This window comes from Pogona vitticeps, chromosome 2 (genome assembly GCF_051106095.1).
Source record: "Pogona vitticeps strain Pit_001003342236 chromosome 2, PviZW2.1, whole genome shotgun sequence".
In the NCBI taxonomy this organism is placed as follows: Eukaryota; Metazoa; Chordata; class Lepidosauria; order Squamata; family Agamidae; genus Pogona; species Pogona vitticeps.
Genome location: NC_135784.1, coordinates 214,513,967 through 214,531,824, shown reverse-complemented (window position 1 = coordinate 214,531,824; position 17,858 = coordinate 214,513,967). Strand labels below are relative to the sequence as shown.

Here is a 17,858-nt window from a genome sequence, read left to right as displayed (position 1 = left end):
TTTTCCCCCCAAGACACCCCTGCTTCCCATGTTATCCCTTTCGTTGCCAGGAACCTGTTGAGGTTTCAGGGAGGAGGAAGCCTTTAATGACTGAGCACTGCCACTGTTGGGACAGCAACCTCAATGGTGGTGATTTTTGATAAGTAAAGGCTTTCCCCTCCCCTCCTACAGCTCCTACTGGTTCTTGATGATGAAGATACGGATAGGAGAGAACACAGTATTTGATATTCTGCTTCAAAAAAGAAGGTGTCCCTTAAGGTGCATCACAAATCTTTTAGTCATCAGTTAGTGCTCGGCCCTAATTTGCTGGAATGACCTCTTCCGGAAATGGGGGGAGGGGAGATGGTGTAGAATCCAGCTCCCCAAAATGGGAGGAGAAGTAATGATTTTTTTGGTGGGGTGATTGTTACTCAGGGTGTAACCTGGATGGATACATTTCTACTGCTTGTCTTGGGCATGATAGAGAAGAGAAGGCTTTTCTGTGTGTATTATGGTAATGAGCAGTAGAATCTCTTTTTAAAATCTGGGGTGGGAGTAAATAGCATGTGGAGTGGCAACAGGCTCCTGCCTCTTTTGCTGTCTGTTTATGCAGTAAGAGTGTAAATCTCCACAAATTTCATTTCCTCCCCTCTGGCTGAGATCAAGAGAGATTTTGTACATTTTCTGGATGAAAACACTTTTTGGAAGTAAACCCCCTCCCCCCCAATTTCTTGCAGAAGGCCACACATTTGTGTATGGTTTAAAAAGAAAAATATACTCTTTTTTCCCACACAAACAGAGGGTTTGTTGTTGTTTTTTCAAATGCTACTGCTGAAAACAAATGTTAGTGTCTTCACTCTCATGTGGATGTTAAAAATCTTGTAGAAATTGCCCTGGTTTCAACAGGGAAGAAGCACATTAATACACTGAGATACCAATTTTCGTTGAGGGCCAGAAAGCATATGAATATTCATCACGTCCTTATTATGCAGTTTATCGAGTAACCATGATAGTCATTGTTTCCCAACCCTTCAAAGTTTCTTGACATGCAAGTCACCACTACCCACCTGCTATCTAGATAGCAAGAGAACACTAAAGTCTTTTGCTCTGAATCTCTGCAAATATTTTCTCCCCAATCCTGAACAACAGTGAAATGTTGTTTGAATGGCTTGTTACACTGGGGAAAGAATTTCTCAGGCACCCAAATTCACTTGGGGTGAAGGAGGATAAATCCAATTATTAGTCTTTCCTAGGCTCTTTAAATCAAAGAGACTACCATAACATTTTTTTTAATTAACAAGCTCCATTCATTCAATGGGTCTATTCTAGTTGGGACTAATAACTGGATTTCATCCATTGCATTTATCTCTGCCATTTCAACTGAATTGTGATATTTTTCTTCCAAATGCCATGTAGTCTCATTTCAGTCATTACCTTTACTATTTATCCATCTTCACAAGCCTACATAATAACAAAGCATAATATACACAGAGCTGCCTTAACAAAAACATCAGAGACAAATATGCTCAATTATAAATCATTTTGTCCTGAAATCAGAGAATAGACACGATAGACTGGTAATCAGATTTATAAAGCTGTCTTTTCGGTTAGTTATTGTTTAATGTCCCCTGAAACAGTGATATATAGCAAGTGGACCAATTTTCCTACTATGTACAGAGTTGGTGTGCAATTATGCTATGAAACATTACGATCAATCCCATTACTGGTCTATTTTTTACAAAGAATTTGGCTACTGATGGTGGGCTTTACTCAGATCATCATACAGATTAAAATAACATACATTTTTATCTTCTCTGCACTGAGGATTTTTCCTAGAACCCAAGAATCCTCATTCTAACTGGGTTTTATTTTGTCTGTGTTAACAACACAAATAGGGCTTTTAAGGTAAGTGATGTATTTAAGAAGTTATTTTATCAGTTCTACTCCCCCAGTGAGTTTCCATGGCCAAGTGGGGATTTCATCCCTGTTCTCCAGAATCCCAATCTGTCATTCTATCCACTTTACCTATATATTCCTTATTTCCTCCAGTTTATAACTGTGGTTCTAATTTCCAGGTGGTCACTAATGATCAGAAGCTGTTGATCAGATACTTGAAATGTAGCAGATATCATCAAGGACAGAATTTTCTATAGACCTCCTTTTAGCAATGAGATTTCATTTCTTTCTCTCAGCCTTGGAGATATTTACCTAGTTGAGACAGGTGTATTTGAAATTCTAAAAATGCAGGTAGTCCAGAGGAAACCAACTATCTACTCAACCAGTAAGTGATGATGTGAGGGCATGCAGCTTCTGGTACAGACTATCAGCTTGGTGTTCCTCCAGACATCACCTTCTTGGTACCCCTGGGCAAACAAAGATTTTACTGCAAGAGATCTTCTACTTTGTAAATTCTAAGGTTTCTTTCCTCCCCACTTGCAATACATCACTGCTTCAGGGGATATTAAACAATAACTACACAAAAATACATACCTGATTATAATTCTAATTACAAACCTATCTTGTCTGTTCTTTAATTTCAAGACAAACTGGTTTATAACTAAGTATGTTTGACTCTAAGGCATACACCTGAAAATGTTTGTTTGCTTTTTAATTTGAAAGGGGGATGACAGAAAACAGAAAGAGGAGAACTGACAAAAGAAAGAGTGGAAGCAAGAGAAAGAGACACCTTTCAGTTTTCCAAGGAAGAAAAGGATTTTGTTTTTTGATTTTGTAATTGTGAAGCTGAAATGTGCTGTTTGCATCTGTGTTTCTACAAAGGGGATTTGATGGAGATATAAAAGAGTACAAATCTGATTACTTCTGCAAGGATTCTAATCTGACAAGCTGAACCTTTTCTTTAATGGCCAAATGAGTATTTATCTTGCTGTCATAATAAATATAACATCTGAACAATCTGTGTATTCCATTCTGCCATTCAGCCCTATGTGACTAATTTTATTATACCTTTTAATGTATGTTTTCTTTTTAACCTTTGTGCATCTCAAGAAGAGAACGATCCATTAAACTGTACATACTTGTCTGAGATTTCACAGTAAAAGACAACTTTTATGGGAAGCCATCTGCTGTACCTATTAAAAGAAACTGAAAAGCAATATGTCGTGGAATCAATAGCTGGTGTGCCTTTTTAGAGCCTTATAAAGATGTCAGGAAGCCAACAGATTTCATGAGTCCTACCTGTTATGCTCTCTTTAAAAATCCAGTCTTTGCTGCCAACCATGCAGATTTCGTGGCCAGTGGTTAAATTCGAAATGGAGTAAGCAATCATGATAATCCCAGTGTGTCATGGACAATATACGCTTTCATGGCACTGCACTGTAGCTGCTTAAAACACATCCTGCAAATCAATGACAAAACACATTTTCAGTGAAACAGTAAATCAGTAAACAATATTCATTATAGCTGAAACACAAGAGAGTACATACTCCACAGGAATCATTTTCTGCTGAGACCATCATGCTACTTGATCATATTGTTGTCAGAGATCTATTTGAATTGGAAGAACAATTTTTTAAAAAAATAAAAATAAAAAGATATTGCTCCACCAGGATTGTCTTAGAAGGACAGAACCCCTCAGGAGATCTAATGCTTTTATTATTCATTCATTCATTCATTCATTCATTCATTCATTCATTCATTTCGATTTATACCCCACCCATTCAGTGAGCATGCCACTACTCTGGGTGGCTTAGAAAATATTATAAAACGTACAGCTAAAACATTAAAACCATATAAAACATATTAAAAGAAAACAAACAAAACCCTACCCCCCATAAAATCACCAGTCTGGAACCTCAGATGGCAGACAATGGGCAGGCATAATTTTATGAAAGGGTGGTGTTTGGGAAGGCCTGGGTAAAAAGGCAGGTTTTTGCTTGTGGAAGCTCAGGAGGGTGGGGGCCAGTCACACCTCCACAGGAAGACAGTTCCAGAGTGGAGTGGCCACTACTGACAATACCCAGTTTCTGGTTGATGCCTTCCAAGACTCTTTTGGAGTGGCCATTTGCAACATTAAAGACTGTGAGGTATGTGTGGGGGACGGAAGATGACCTGAGGGAGAGGCGCTTTGATAGGCAGCAAGGTCCTAGATTGTAAAAGGGCTTCATATTTCAGTTTTCTTGATTAAACTTCATTTTCAGATCTTGGACTCTTAAAAACAGGGAAACAGGCTGTCAAAGAGAGCAGCTAAGAATACATATATGTGGGGCATGTTGGAAGGCTCATGTGCAGAGCCATTTCTGTTGAATAGGCTGAGTTCTTCCTTTCCCATCCTCTCCCGTCCAAAGGGGGGAAAAAAAACATTCAATTGAAATATTTGCCAGGGATAATTGTCCCATCAAAAACACAAGTCCATTAAGGGTTTGTCCCTTTCTTGTCTTTCTAGTCCTTGTCCCCAGTATTTTGGGAACTCCATATTAGTGGTACTACTACTACTACTAATTTTATTGAGCATATTCACAAAGAAAGCACTTTTTATTACCTGTATTTATTTCCCGCTAATTTATTTATTTATGTATTTATTTATTTATTACCCCCCCCCCAGACAGCGTCTACTCGGGGTGGCTAACAAAATCATAAAATATCATAAAATAACAATAAAAACCATACAATCAAATAAACAACATTCATAATCAAAAAACATTTGAACATTAATATAGCGTGATCAAGATGGGGAATAAAAGAACAGAAAAGATAGAATTCAAGAATTGAAATGAGGGAAAGAAGCCTGCCTGAAGAGCCAAGTTTTTAAATGGCTCTGAAAAACACCCAGTGAGGGAGCCAGGCGGATCTCTGATGGAAGGCTATTCCATAGTCGAGGGGCCACTGCCGAGAAAACCCGGTTTCTTGTTCTTTCTTTCCGGGCCTCTCTCAGTGTTAGGTCCCTCAACCGACTGTCCTGGCTATACTAAGTAATTTGGGTAGATCTGGGTGGGAGAAAGCGATCAGCCAAATACTGAGGTCCCAAACCGTTTAGGGCTTTATACATCATCATTAACACTTTGCAGTCGATGCGGAAGCGAATGGGCAGCCAGTGTAGGGCAGCCAGGGTGGGAGAGATTTCCTGGTGTTTTCTCACCCCACTCAGAAGTCTGGCCATCACATTCTGCACCATCTGAAGCTTCCGCATCAATCTCAAAGGTAGCCCCACGTAGAGTGCATTGCAGTGGTCTAATTGCAAGATTACGAGCGCGTGGACGAGAGTAGTGAGAGACTCCCCATCAAGGTAGGGTCGCAGCTGGGCGATCCGCCACAGATGAAAATAGGCGGAGCGGGCCACAGATGCCACTTGGGTTTCCATGGTAAGCGCCGGGTCCAGATGTATCCCCAAGCTGTGAACCTCACTCTTTACAGTGAGGGTCGACCCCCCAAAAGAAAGGGAGTCACCCAGACCGCTGATGAAGGGACCACCCACCCTCAAGACCTCCGTCTTGTCCGGATTCACTAATACTTCCTTCATATTTTTTCTCTTACAAGATGTGATAAGAAGCAAACTATGGACACTGCAAAATCAAAGCATAGTAATAGCCACTTAGAAGCTACCCAGCCCCCCCTTTTTATGCAGAGATGCTTCTTTCTCTCACTAGGCCATAAATATATTTAAGAAATGAATTTATCAGTAACCTTAGTAGTAACCTTGGAACCAAAACTTTGTAGGCACACTGTCACGTCTCATATGAGAAAGGGCCTTCTTTGCCAAGTAGGTCTCCTTCTCTAGATGTCAGCCTCACAGCAAACCTTTTTATGTGCATAGACTTCACAGCAGATGATGGGATTTCATATCCCCCCCTATGCTATCTGGATGATCCTTACAACTATTGTCAGCTTCTGTTTCAGTGAAAATGAACAGCCCCCCCTAATTTTTTCAGATTCCTTTTAATGCATTAGTTACACACACAGCTCCCTTTCCTTCCACTGGCCTCAAGGCAGTGAACACAGCTCTTCTTCTTACCTCTTTTAACCTCTCAACAGCAACTCTATGAGATACAGCTGAAAGAGAGTAATAAAGACAGAGTGACTGGCCCAAGGTCTGTGATTTCCATGGCTCAGCAGATACAAAGCCCCATCTTCTTCCTACATACTGCATCATACTGGCTTTCCAATTCATTTTGAGAATGATGATAATGCTTTTATCCTGGAACAGGCAGTCCAGATAGTTATCAACCTGAACACACAAAGAAAAGGAACAGACTCGTCCCCCTCTTCCCTTTCATCATCAATCTGTTTATGTGGAGAGTAATGGTCTGAAGAGGACAACATGCTGTATATGTGCAGTCTCTCCTCACAACATGGCACTCTCATTTTCAGGCATCTGGATCACGTGGAAAGACTCCAAACACAGCAGAAGCTCTCATTTTTTCATACTACACCTCTCCATATGAAAACGCAGTAACAGAAGGAGTGCAACAAGGCTGGGCTCTCTCCTCATATGTAAAGGTTAACCTTGGCTTGAACGTCTGAATTAGACTTTTTGCAAAGGGAGCCGAAGGGCATTGCATTGTAACTCTGGGTGGTGATGACTGTCCATCATATCAAAACCTGATAAAAAGAACAACTGTTCATGAGCAGTTAGGAGAAGGGAACACTTTTCTTCCCATGGCCCAAATGCAGTCCCTGTTGCCAGCTGTGCATCTTTATGAGGACTAACTTTCTGCTCTAGAACTTCCGTAATACTCCACAAAGCCAAAGCTGAAATTTTCATCTGATATCTGAAAAGAGAATTAATGTATGTAGCCCAGTTGGATATGAAACAACTGATTGGTTCAAAATTGGGAAAGGAGTACGACAAGGCTGTATATTGTCCCCCAGCTTATTTAACTTATATGCAGAATACATCATGCGGAAGGCTGGACTGAAAGAAACCCAAGCCAGAATTCAGATTGCCGGAAGAAATATCAACAACCTCCGATATGCAGATGATACCACTCTGATGGCAGAAAGTGAGGAGGAATTAAAGAACCTTGTGATGAGGGTGAAATAGGAGAGTGCAAAAAACGGTCTGAAACTCAACATTAAAAAAAAAAATAATAAGATCATGGCCACTGGTCCCATCACCTCCTGGGAAATAGAAGGGGAAGATATGGAGGCAGTGATAGATTTTATTTTCCTGGGCTCCATGATCACTGCAGATGGAGACAGCAGCCACAAAATTAAAAGACGCCTGCTTCTTGGGAGGAAAGCGATGACAAATCTTGACAGCATCTTAAAAAGCAGAGACATCACCTTGCCAACAAAAGTCCGAATAGTCAAAGCTATGGTTTTTCCTGTCGTGATGTATGGAAGTGAGAGCTAGACCATAAAGAAAGCAGACCGCCGAAGAATTGATGCCTTTGAATTGTGGTGCTGGAGGAGGCGCTTGAGAATCCCCTGGACTGCAAGGAGAACAAACGTATCAATTCTAAAGGAAATCAACCCTGAGTGCTCACTGGAAGGACAGATCTTGAAGCTGAGGCTCCAATACTTTGGCCATCTCATGAGAAGAGAAGACTCCCTGGAAAAGACCTTGATGTTAGGAAAGTGTGACGGCAAAAGGAGAAGGGGACAATCGAGGATGAGATGGTTGGACAGTGTCTGCGAAGCAACCAACATGAATTTGACACAAGTCTGGGAGGCAGTGGAAGATAGGAGGTCCTGGCATGCTTTGGTCCATGGGGTCACGAAGAGTCAGACACGACTAAATGACTAAATGACTGAGCCCAAAACAGAACTCTATGACAGCATGCTCCTTCTTATTAAAACCTGCTCCTCAGTTCTGCTATATATTTGGCCTCACCTAATGGGCTGCATTCCATGTCTATTTGCGCTGGCCATGTGACCATGGAAACTGTCTATGGACAAATGCTGGCTCTACAGCTTGGAAAATGGGGATGAGCACCGGCCCCTAGAGTCAAACACGACTTGACTAAATGTCAAGGGGAACCTTTACCTTTACTTTAATGGGCTGCAGTCTATACATTTTTCACTAGGGACACTCTCAGTCATGTCTTTTCACATTCACAAAGAGAAGGGCCTCATGAATTTTAGCTAGCAATATAATAAGCCATCCCCCTCTACCGAGTTCATTTTTTCCCATTAAAAGTAGGATATGCAAATCTGTTGATTTCACTTTTCCCACACTGAAATTTAGCAAATCTTGGAGAAAATGTCACTCGGTACTGCTGGTAATCAAAGTAAATAGTGAATAGATGATAAAACCAGAATGTTAAGGACTCTTACAAAATCCCATGCATGTCAGATGACATCTGAAATTTCTTTACTATAAGTCTGGAAGCATCTTCTTATCTTAAAACTCAAAAGGAAGAAAGGTAAAGCAACAGACACAGCAGTTCATTGCTGCATAATGCTACATTTGAGGTCAGCAAAAGCAGAGGAATAATTCCCCCCCCCCGCGTTATCCTCTGTTTTAAGTTTCTTTGCAGACAGCCAAGTGCTGTGTTCAAGGCCTAGCAGTATGCTTCTAATCTGACCATGACAATCTGTATTTTAGCTGGCTCTTCAAATGCAAAGGCTTTGTCATTCTATGACAAAAAGCAAATACTTACAGCTAGCGAGGTAATTTTTGACAGCAAGTGTCCCACACAGCAGACTACAACAATATGTCCTTCCAATGCTGTAAATTTGTAACTGCTGAGATGGTTAACTAACATCTACTATTGTCAAACAAATGCTGATTTAATGGATGAGAGAGAAATGACTCATTAACACTGAATGGGGTCAAATCTCTTCATATTGAGGACATGGGGAACATAAAATTTGGACCTCTGTTGATTACTCAGTGCCTGAACCATTTACAAGACAACTGGACAAAACACTGGAGAATTTTCTGTCAGGAACAATCCTGAAGTCAGGATGAACTGCTCTAGACTCTTTTTTAGGTATTGTAAGGGGAAGAAAAACTCAACACTCCTTAGAGATAAGTGGGTAACTGCTTTGCTGAAATGTGACAAATTGGAACCAATGCATATATTCCTCACAGACCAATCAACTGCTGCATACTTTTGTTCTCTCTCTTTTTGTAGAACTGTATAAAAACTTGAACTCTGTTGATCTCGTGGTCCCCACCCTACTGGGCACCCTAGTGCACACTTTTTTTACCTGAACAAACCTGTTGCCCTTTCCTCCAAGAAACTGTCCGCTTATTATTATTGCTTGAGACTTGACTTAATAGAATTAGTGAAGACACTGAGCTCTGGGAGTAACAGTGTTATTTCTATAACTGTGATATATAGCAGTGTAGGAAGAAGAAGCAGATCAAAGTCTGCTATGTGTGGAAGGACAAGGGAGGGAACCTTTATTCTGCATTGTGGAAAATAGTAACTTCTGCCATTTCCAGGTCAGTATTTGACCACTTTGTTATGATTGAAGTGTTAGTTTGGCCGTACTGTTTGAGATGCTAATATGCAACAAAAATGGTAGCCATGTTATTTTACCAGCCATTGGCAAATTTTTTGCTAGCCTCCCTGTGCAATTCAGCCCCTTGTTTGCTCCCAAAAGAGGGCTGCAGACCACCTGGAACAGTTTGAGACATGGTGCAGAAGGGTACTAAGTGAAAATTAGGTGCCTTTTAAGAGCAAAGACTAGGGGTATTAATCTCACAATTTGTCATTCTTGGTGAGAGGCTGAGTCAAAAAAAGGGGGGAAAGGAGAAATGAAAATTGAACCCTTCTACTCTTTTCTCCCCACAGTGAGATTTTTCTGCATGAAAAGAAAATCCCTTTCAAAATCTCACAGGAAATGTCACTCGATTTCTCAGGCACAAGCTCTCTCTCTCTCTCTCTCTCTCACACACACACACACACACACACACACACATCCTCCTTTTCTCTTGCTCTCACTCTATATTGTGTAAGACATGGAAAGTTGCACTGAATTGTTATGGAAATCGCCTGCTGTCTATTTTACTATAGACAGCATATGCTTAAGGAGATATAACATTAGAAATGGTGGAATTTAATGAGTGCCTTGGACTCTCAACATTTACCTCCTGTTTCCTTTTATGTGGTCAAGGAATTCAAATTACTGTAAGCATTCCATTGTTTGTTTGCCTTAGTCACTATTCACTATTAGTTACCAAAATCCCTACATATATAAAGAGTGTTACATTTCAGAAGCAAAACAACTCTTCCTTTCCCTTGTGACCACCTGATGTAGGTTGTGATCTTGGTCTGCAAGTCAGTGTTTCCCAACCTAACCTGCCTTATAAGGTTGCTGTGAAGATAAAAATGAGGAGGAAGACTATGTCCTTGGAGTAAAGTGGGATAAAAATATTGATAATGCCAACAGCAGCAGCAACAACAACAACAACCCCATCAACAATATCTGATCTGCAACACTGCCCATGTTCTTGGGCCACTTAGACGTGAAAGTAATTCAAGACAGAGCACTTCGTTGCTCTTCCATTACCAAGTCAGTTTATTTTATTACATTGTAAACAGAACAATGACGGTAGTGGTACATATTAAGTGTATGTAATTGTTTGGTTACACTAATTGCACAGCTTATAACAGTCATCCAAGTTATTCGTTTTATGTGCCTCTCATTAAAAAATCTCAGTGGGAAACTCTATAACCAGGTTAAAAAAAAGAGAACTTCCACAAAACCGAAGGAGGCCCGAAAGACAACAAAATTCCTAACAAAAGTTAAGTGCATGAAAAACATATCAAAACATCCCAACAGAACTGGTGTTCCAATGTTTACCCACATGGCAATGAGAAAAGGCAAACATTCAGAATTTGATGAAGAACGAAAACAACAACAACAAAAATACCATTTGAGTTATGGTAGTACCAGAGGTTAATTTCCATTACATTTTAGATCCAATCTAAGAACTAGTGCCAAAGGCCTTCCCCAATATTGAGTTATTATTTCTTTTGCATTTGGAAATAAGTTCTGTAGAGCAAACAGGCAATGAGTTGAAAATAAAGTCATCACAATCAAGAAAAGAAAAGTCATGACTGACTTCATGTGGCTCCACAATTAAGCTATTGATCCTTTCAATGCACAGCAATGATTCACTCCTCTGGTTTATTGCTTAGAGAGATGACCATACTTTTTATAAGGGACTATATAATAAATAGTTTGCTACATTTTGTATAAATCAAACAAACAAACAAGCAGCAAAATTGAAAATAATGAAGCCATTTTGGGATGATTATGTGCAAGTCATGCACAACAAGAACAATCAGGGTCAAAACTTGCAAACACTGTATTTCCATTTTTGCGACAAGTATTCCAGAGATTTGTTGCCACTGTCTAGGAATACGAAAATATCTCTGAAAACAAAATGATAGGTTAAGAATGTCTTCAGTGAACATGAGGCATCACATTTGCTGAGCTGTCACAAATAGTTTCTAAGATATCCAAAGCTGATGTGATCATAGAAGCACAGCTTTCATAACCCCTTTATTTTAATACTCTGAACACACTGATGTTGCTGTTCAGTTCAATCATACAATTAGGTTGCCAGCCAGCATCCCTTTATGCACCCTTATTATTATGTGCTATCAAGTCAGAAACTCACTGATAGAAATCCTAATAGGGCTTTTGAGGTAAGTGAGATATTTAAGGAGTGGTTTTACCAATTCCACACCTCCAGTGAACTTCCATAGCTGAGCCAGGGTTCTAATCCTAGTCCGTCAGTCTGTTCACTACATCTAGATAGCCTTGGTGGTTTGGATTTAGAACCTGATTATATAGAATTGTTCTTTGGAGTGGAGCTCAAGGCTTTGGGTTGTCACCATTCTCATCCATGTATGTCCTTGATTCACTGTGCTCCAGACTTAGCTTCACACCTGTTTTGAAGCTGCTGTAAGCTGCTCTAGCTAGGAAGCAAGTTTAGATTTTATAGCTGTTCCCACAGCTAGAAATACACAACTATTCAACAAACAGCAAAAGAGCAAGGACAGAGTTCCTACTCCTGTCCTCTGAAGATGCCATCCACAGAGACTGGCAAAACGTCAGAAAGAACAACCTTCAGAACACGGCCAAAGAACCCAAAGAACCCACAGCAACCATCAAGTTTTGATTATACTTCTCCATCAACTACAAGGTTAAAAAGCATGTTATTCAGGAGTGCTTAGTAACCTTGCTTTCAGATTCAGATCATAGTCTGTCTATTATCTTTATCTTACTTCTAAAAGTATATGACTTGGTGCTGTCAATCCTGACATACAGGAGCCTTTTAGAGTCTCAAACATGGATAGAACTGGTCTGAATAATTTTATTGGAGGTACAGTATCAGGGGGTCTATAAGCTCTGTTGTTTTCAGAAAAAGAAGAATATGGTCGTGCTTTAAGTTAGGATGCTAGAGAAATTAGATCTGTGCTATGTAAAGCTTCACATCCTTTTTTCCTGCTGGCAACAGGGACATGATATTGTGCAGCAATATCAGGCCATTTTCTGGCTTTCTGAATTGTGGATACAGAAGAGGAACAGCAACAACAATAGTGACTGCAATTCAAAAATAAATCACAAAGAGAGTAGGCCCATTGGATCAGTGGAACTCAGAGAGTTGTTGACTCACTGATTCAATGGGCCTATTCTAGTTGCATGTTACTACTGGATTTCAGTCAGTAGGTTGCTTGGTGTGGTTATGAAATGGTAAAGTGAAAGGGAAGAGCCCAGAAATAGATCATCCAAGCTGAAATGATTTCACCTCTTTCAATTTTTTCTGTAAGAGTATCCTTTATGATGTTTAAAAAGGATTGTCCACCAGATATAGAATGAAAGATTTGGAAATGACAGAAGATCATTAGTCTCTCTCAGGGCCACAAGGAATATCCAGCCAATCATTAATGTCAAGACCTGTCTACTTGTAATAAACTAATAGTAACTACCATTGCAGCTGCAGAACAAATAACTCAAAATGATGCCGATCATGGTGAAAAATATGGATACCTGAAAAGTTCAGTCTTTGTGAATTGTGTTATGAACTGACTTTTCCCAGATTAAGATGAAGACTGGAACATAGTTGTGCACTGGCATTCATGTTTCCTAGATATTCTGACACAGTTCTTAAGTTTTTTAAAAATCACCCAAATATATGAATAAATATGAGAAATTAAGAGAAAATGTGTAGGAATACATTTAAGTATTTTTAAATGTGAATTTTCATAAGACTTTTTTTTTTAAAAAAACCAACAGATGCAAAAAGAGGATAGAATGGATTTACGAATGAGCATATGTAAATGTGAGAAGAACAGAAACTGACCATCCATCCCAATGGAGGCAATTCCCAATAGGGGAGGCTAGTGGCCGGCAGGGAATGCAAAAGAGAAAAATGCTAAATTCTCTCTTGTATAAATAATCTTATATAAGTAATCTTGCTGGATGACTGTGATGCACTCTACTTGGGGCTGCCTATGGAAAGGGTCAGGAAACTTCAGTAAGTCCAAAACGCAACAGCCAGATTGCTACCTGGGTCTGGATACAGGGATCAAACAACCCTCCCCTTACTACAGCAACACCGGGTGCAAATCCATTTCTGGACCTTCTCTATTGCTGCTCCCAGAATCTGGAATGTCCTTCCAAAGGAGGCCAGACTGTCCCCATCTTTGCTTTCCTTCCCCAAGTAGGCAGAGACCTTTGTCTTCAGGCAAGCTTTCCCTCAGTGAACGGCTGTTGAGTGGTGGTGTTTTTTTAATGGATTGTTGTATCTTATTGCATTGTGTTTTAGTGTTGCTTATGGGGTTTTTTTGTATTGTATTCATTATTCCTTCTAATATTTTATACTCATTAGTAACTTAATTGTTGTAAGCTGTCCTGGGTCCTTTTTAAGTGGAAAGGAGTGTTAAAATATTTTTTAACTAAAAAAATCAAATTAAGGGCAACAATGAAAAATGTAATTGCTTTCCTTAATATCCTAAACCTGTCATTTAGGAGTGATGAGGGGAAGAATCTGGTAGTTTAAATGTGTTTTAAAAGAGCAAATGTGGGCTGTTGTACATCATGACAGAAAAAGCCACATTTATTGCCTTTTCAAATAACCCAGAAGATGTGTTTGCTTCACCAAGCACAATGGGAATATCACGGTATCTCAAAGAGTTAGTTGAACTATCTATAAAAACTGAAATTCCCTGAACTCCTCAAAACTGAAAACAATTAGCAGCGTAATAATGAAGGCATGCTCCTCACAATTGCTATGGGATAATCACCAGGCTTGTTTTGTGACTGATGAAGAAAGATGCTGAATGGAAATTTAATCACTGATTTCCTATCCTAGAGTGAAATGCCTAACGAGATCACATAATTACAGTTGAATGGATTTATATCTTTCACTGATGCACAATCATGATTACCTGAGGAAAGGAGCAACATTTCATACAGCTAAAAAAACCCAAACAAACAAACAAACTTTAAGGAATGCACTCAACATGTGTTATTGATACACTATAGCAACACATATTGGCTTGGGAAGTGGAGAATATATCAAGTTGTTCTATACTAGGAGAGTAAAATGAAACAACCACATATGAAAGACATATGTATATACTGTATGGTCTGTCTCACCTATTATTCATATTACCTCATTAGTAAGGAGAAACAGAGATGCATTCCTGTTCCAGCTAGAAATGTGGCGGATCCACCATTAGGTATAGTGAAAAAAAAGTTAGATTGGCACATGAGGAGTAACCCCACCCACCCAACAGATCTCTCCATCCCTGGCAGTGAAAATGCAATAGTAACAAAGGAAACTAACCAGGGCACTGCTACATTTCCATGACACCTAATAGCTGCCAGCCAAGGCCTCAGTCTGCTTAATGACAGAGCCACCGTTCATTAAATCAACATAGGACAGCCTGACTGCTACTTAGGTAATGCTACATTACAAACATTATCTTCCCTTGCCTGTCTGCATTTGTGGACAAATACAGAAAAAAAGACACAATTCACCAATGCTGCACTTTCACCAACTTGTGCCCAGGAAACAAACAGTATCTTTGTTTTTGGGCCATGTATTGTATAAATATTTGCCATGTAGTCCCACACTTATGTCTGACGAAGTGGGCCTGTCCACAAAAGCTCACATTAAAATATAGCAGTAGGTTTTTATGGTGTCATAACCAATCACCAAATTAGTTCTGTGAATGGGTTTTCTAAATTAAGTGTAATAGGAAAGGGGCCATGATTTTTTTTAAAAAATAACAAGGTAATTTTGTGGGGTTTTATAATATTGTGACAGAATATAGGAATTCACCCTAAGTTCCCCCAATAAGTGAGGAAGAGAGGACAGAAAGGCAATGGTGATTATGACTGGACTTGTGGGCCATGGGGCTAAAAGGAAAGAGGATGCAATGGTTAGAGTAGGACATGAACTGTGATTTGGGAGAACTAGATTTCAGTCCCCCAAAGAGCCATGAAATGTATTGGGTGACTGTGATGGAGTGGAAGCAGTGTGGGATATATAGTTAATGTAAGATGGAGTCAGACTGATTCTGTGTGAAGATGATTTGAGAGACATTGGAATGTGTTTTTCTAAGTGCTATGAGAGTGTTTTCCTGAAGACGGGTACAGCATGGTTCAAGATAAAGCTGAAGGTCGGACTGAAAACCCTGTGAAAGACTCAACATTCCGAGCTAATTGGAGAAGAGATAAAACCCCTGGATCTTCATGGGAATGGAGGGTGGAGGAAGATGTTACATTCCCCCCCAAGGCTAATTGGTTAACAGCCATGAAGTGTCAAGATGAAGGGAGGAGTTAGAGAATGTAGAAAATGGTTATGTGGGAGAAGTTCAGTTAAGTTCAATTCCATGATGAGGGGAGAGAAAAAGAACTTGATAGTTTGAGTATGTGACTTGAAGGAGAGAGAATGTAAGTAAAGAGAAAGAAGGAGGTGGGGCTAGCCCACAGCCCAGCTTAGTAGTTTTATTTTTAAGTGGGGATTAGCTATTTTATATAACTGTAATAATCTTTGAGTACGTTCTTTATGCTAAAGCTCGAGCAATATAAACTGAATCTATGAAACTCTATTTTTCTAATAAAAAATAATTATAAAAATTCTTACAAAAGGACTGGTCTCTTGTGCAGCAGGGTCTGGCCAAATCCAGGGAGTGGAGAGGGCCACAAACTAGCTATCATTTAAGAGTCCTACCTAACTGAGCTTTAGTGAGTTCTAAGGAATCACAAAGCCCATGTGTCTGTACTTGCAAAGTACTGGGTAAAAGTAAAATGTTCTTTTAAGGTCAGGCTTATTTAGGGGGCTTACACTACGCACTGCTGAGGTCTTGGGACTTGCCTCAGCACAAAGGTGGTAGGTAAGTGGCCTGTTGAATTCTCTGACCGAGTGCTAAGTGCTAAGCACTGAAGTGAGGTGGGTATAAAATAAATAAATAAATAAAATGGATTCTAGTAAAGTGATCAGTAGCCTGAAATACATTTTGGTTTTTGGCTGAGTGTTTTGCTCTAGCCTAGTTGAATATTACTTCTATACACAGCCAGGCTTCTCACCTGGAGTTCCAAATCTGTTTCCTTTAAAGCACCTTCAAAATGCAGAGCGTAGAAATTTAGACACGGATGGCATCTGCCTTGGGTGATTAGACTGGGGCATTAAAAAGTGAAGGCAGACAGACAAGAGCAGCACTGAGCTCCAGTTTATACGAGATAGGCTCTTCTCAGGTGATGCCGAAATAAACAGCTGACTTCCAAGTAAACAAATCAGGAGAAGAAATCTACCTGAATGTATTTCTGCACCAGCAGTTTAGCACAATTCCTTTTTCAAAAATGGAAGCAATCCTTGTGTGGTATTAAAACAATGACAAATTACAGAGCATCTAAAGATGCCAAGTGCCATCTTCTGGGAATCTGTGTTTAATATTGCATTATGGTAAATCACTTTAAACATGCGGGAATCAAGCAGGCTAATCCATTCTTCCAGAATCTTTCCATGGTCACAGCCAAGATGCTGCTACTGCCATAATCTGTCTTGGACCTTTGTCTGCAACAGAAATTCTGTTTTAGAGACAGCTGCTCCCATCTTAATGTTTGGCTTTTAGACAGGAAACTCATGCCAAAGCCTGCTTCACAATGGCACACAAGAGCACACTGCCTTCTGCATCTTTCTTTATTTCTGAAGGGGCGAGTTGTTTGAAGTTGGAAAACATACTTAGTATCAAAATTCAAACTGGAGAGAGAGGGGTGGGGAAATGATACATTTATTGGCAAATGTATTGGTGGCCATGCTGCTACACAACTGATGTGTTGATTTGCCTGAGTGAGATGCTTTCAAGATGTGAATCTTGAAAGATGGAATCTTCCATGCTGCTCAGCATGGCTTCTACGATTCAGTAACAGTGACAGAAGCTACTTCATCCTGAAGACTACAAAAAGAGGCACCTAATGGTATCTATTCACCTTCAGATACTTCCAAGAAATGAAAAAAGTTAGCATTATTATACAGTGGTGCCTCACTTTACGATTGCTCCGTTTAACGGCGAAACCGCATTACAATGAACTTTTTGCGATCGCAAAACAATGTTTCCTATGGGGGAATTTCGCTTTGCGATTATCGGTTCCCTCCTTTGGGAACCAATTCTTCACAAAACGACAATTTTCCAACAGCTGATTGGCGGTTTCAAAATAGTTGCCGGGTACACAAAATGGCCCCCCATTGTTTTCTGGGACGGATTCCTCGCTGCACAGGCAGCGAAAATGGCTGGCCTATGGAGGATCTTCGCTGGACGGTGAGTTTGCAGCCCTTTGGAATGCATTAAACGTGTTTTAATGCATTTCAATGGTTTTTTTCTTTTCGCATTACGACGTTTTCGTTCGCATTGCGACACTCGTCGTAATACGAGGCACCACTGTATATCCTTTCTGTTGGTGCTGACCTCTGCTGGTCTCATGTAGTAAAGATGTTAGCTCCAGGG

At 39.9% G+C, this 17,858-nt stretch overlaps 1 protein-coding gene across 4 annotated transcripts in view; it reads right to left on the bottom strand.

Annotated features, from left to right (window-relative positions):
- Window positions 1-17,858, bottom strand: part of LINGO2 (leucine rich repeat and Ig domain containing 2) — an 878,998-nt gene that overhangs the window by 253,159 nt on the left and 607,981 nt on the right. For all 4 annotated transcript variants that reach the window (XM_078384884.1, XM_078384885.1, XM_072992032.2 and 1 more), the window contains one exon: window positions 3,175-3,334. The gene's annotated coding sequence lies outside the window, so the exon portion shown is untranslated. The remainder of the gene's footprint in view (window positions 1-3,174; window positions 3,335-17,858) is intronic.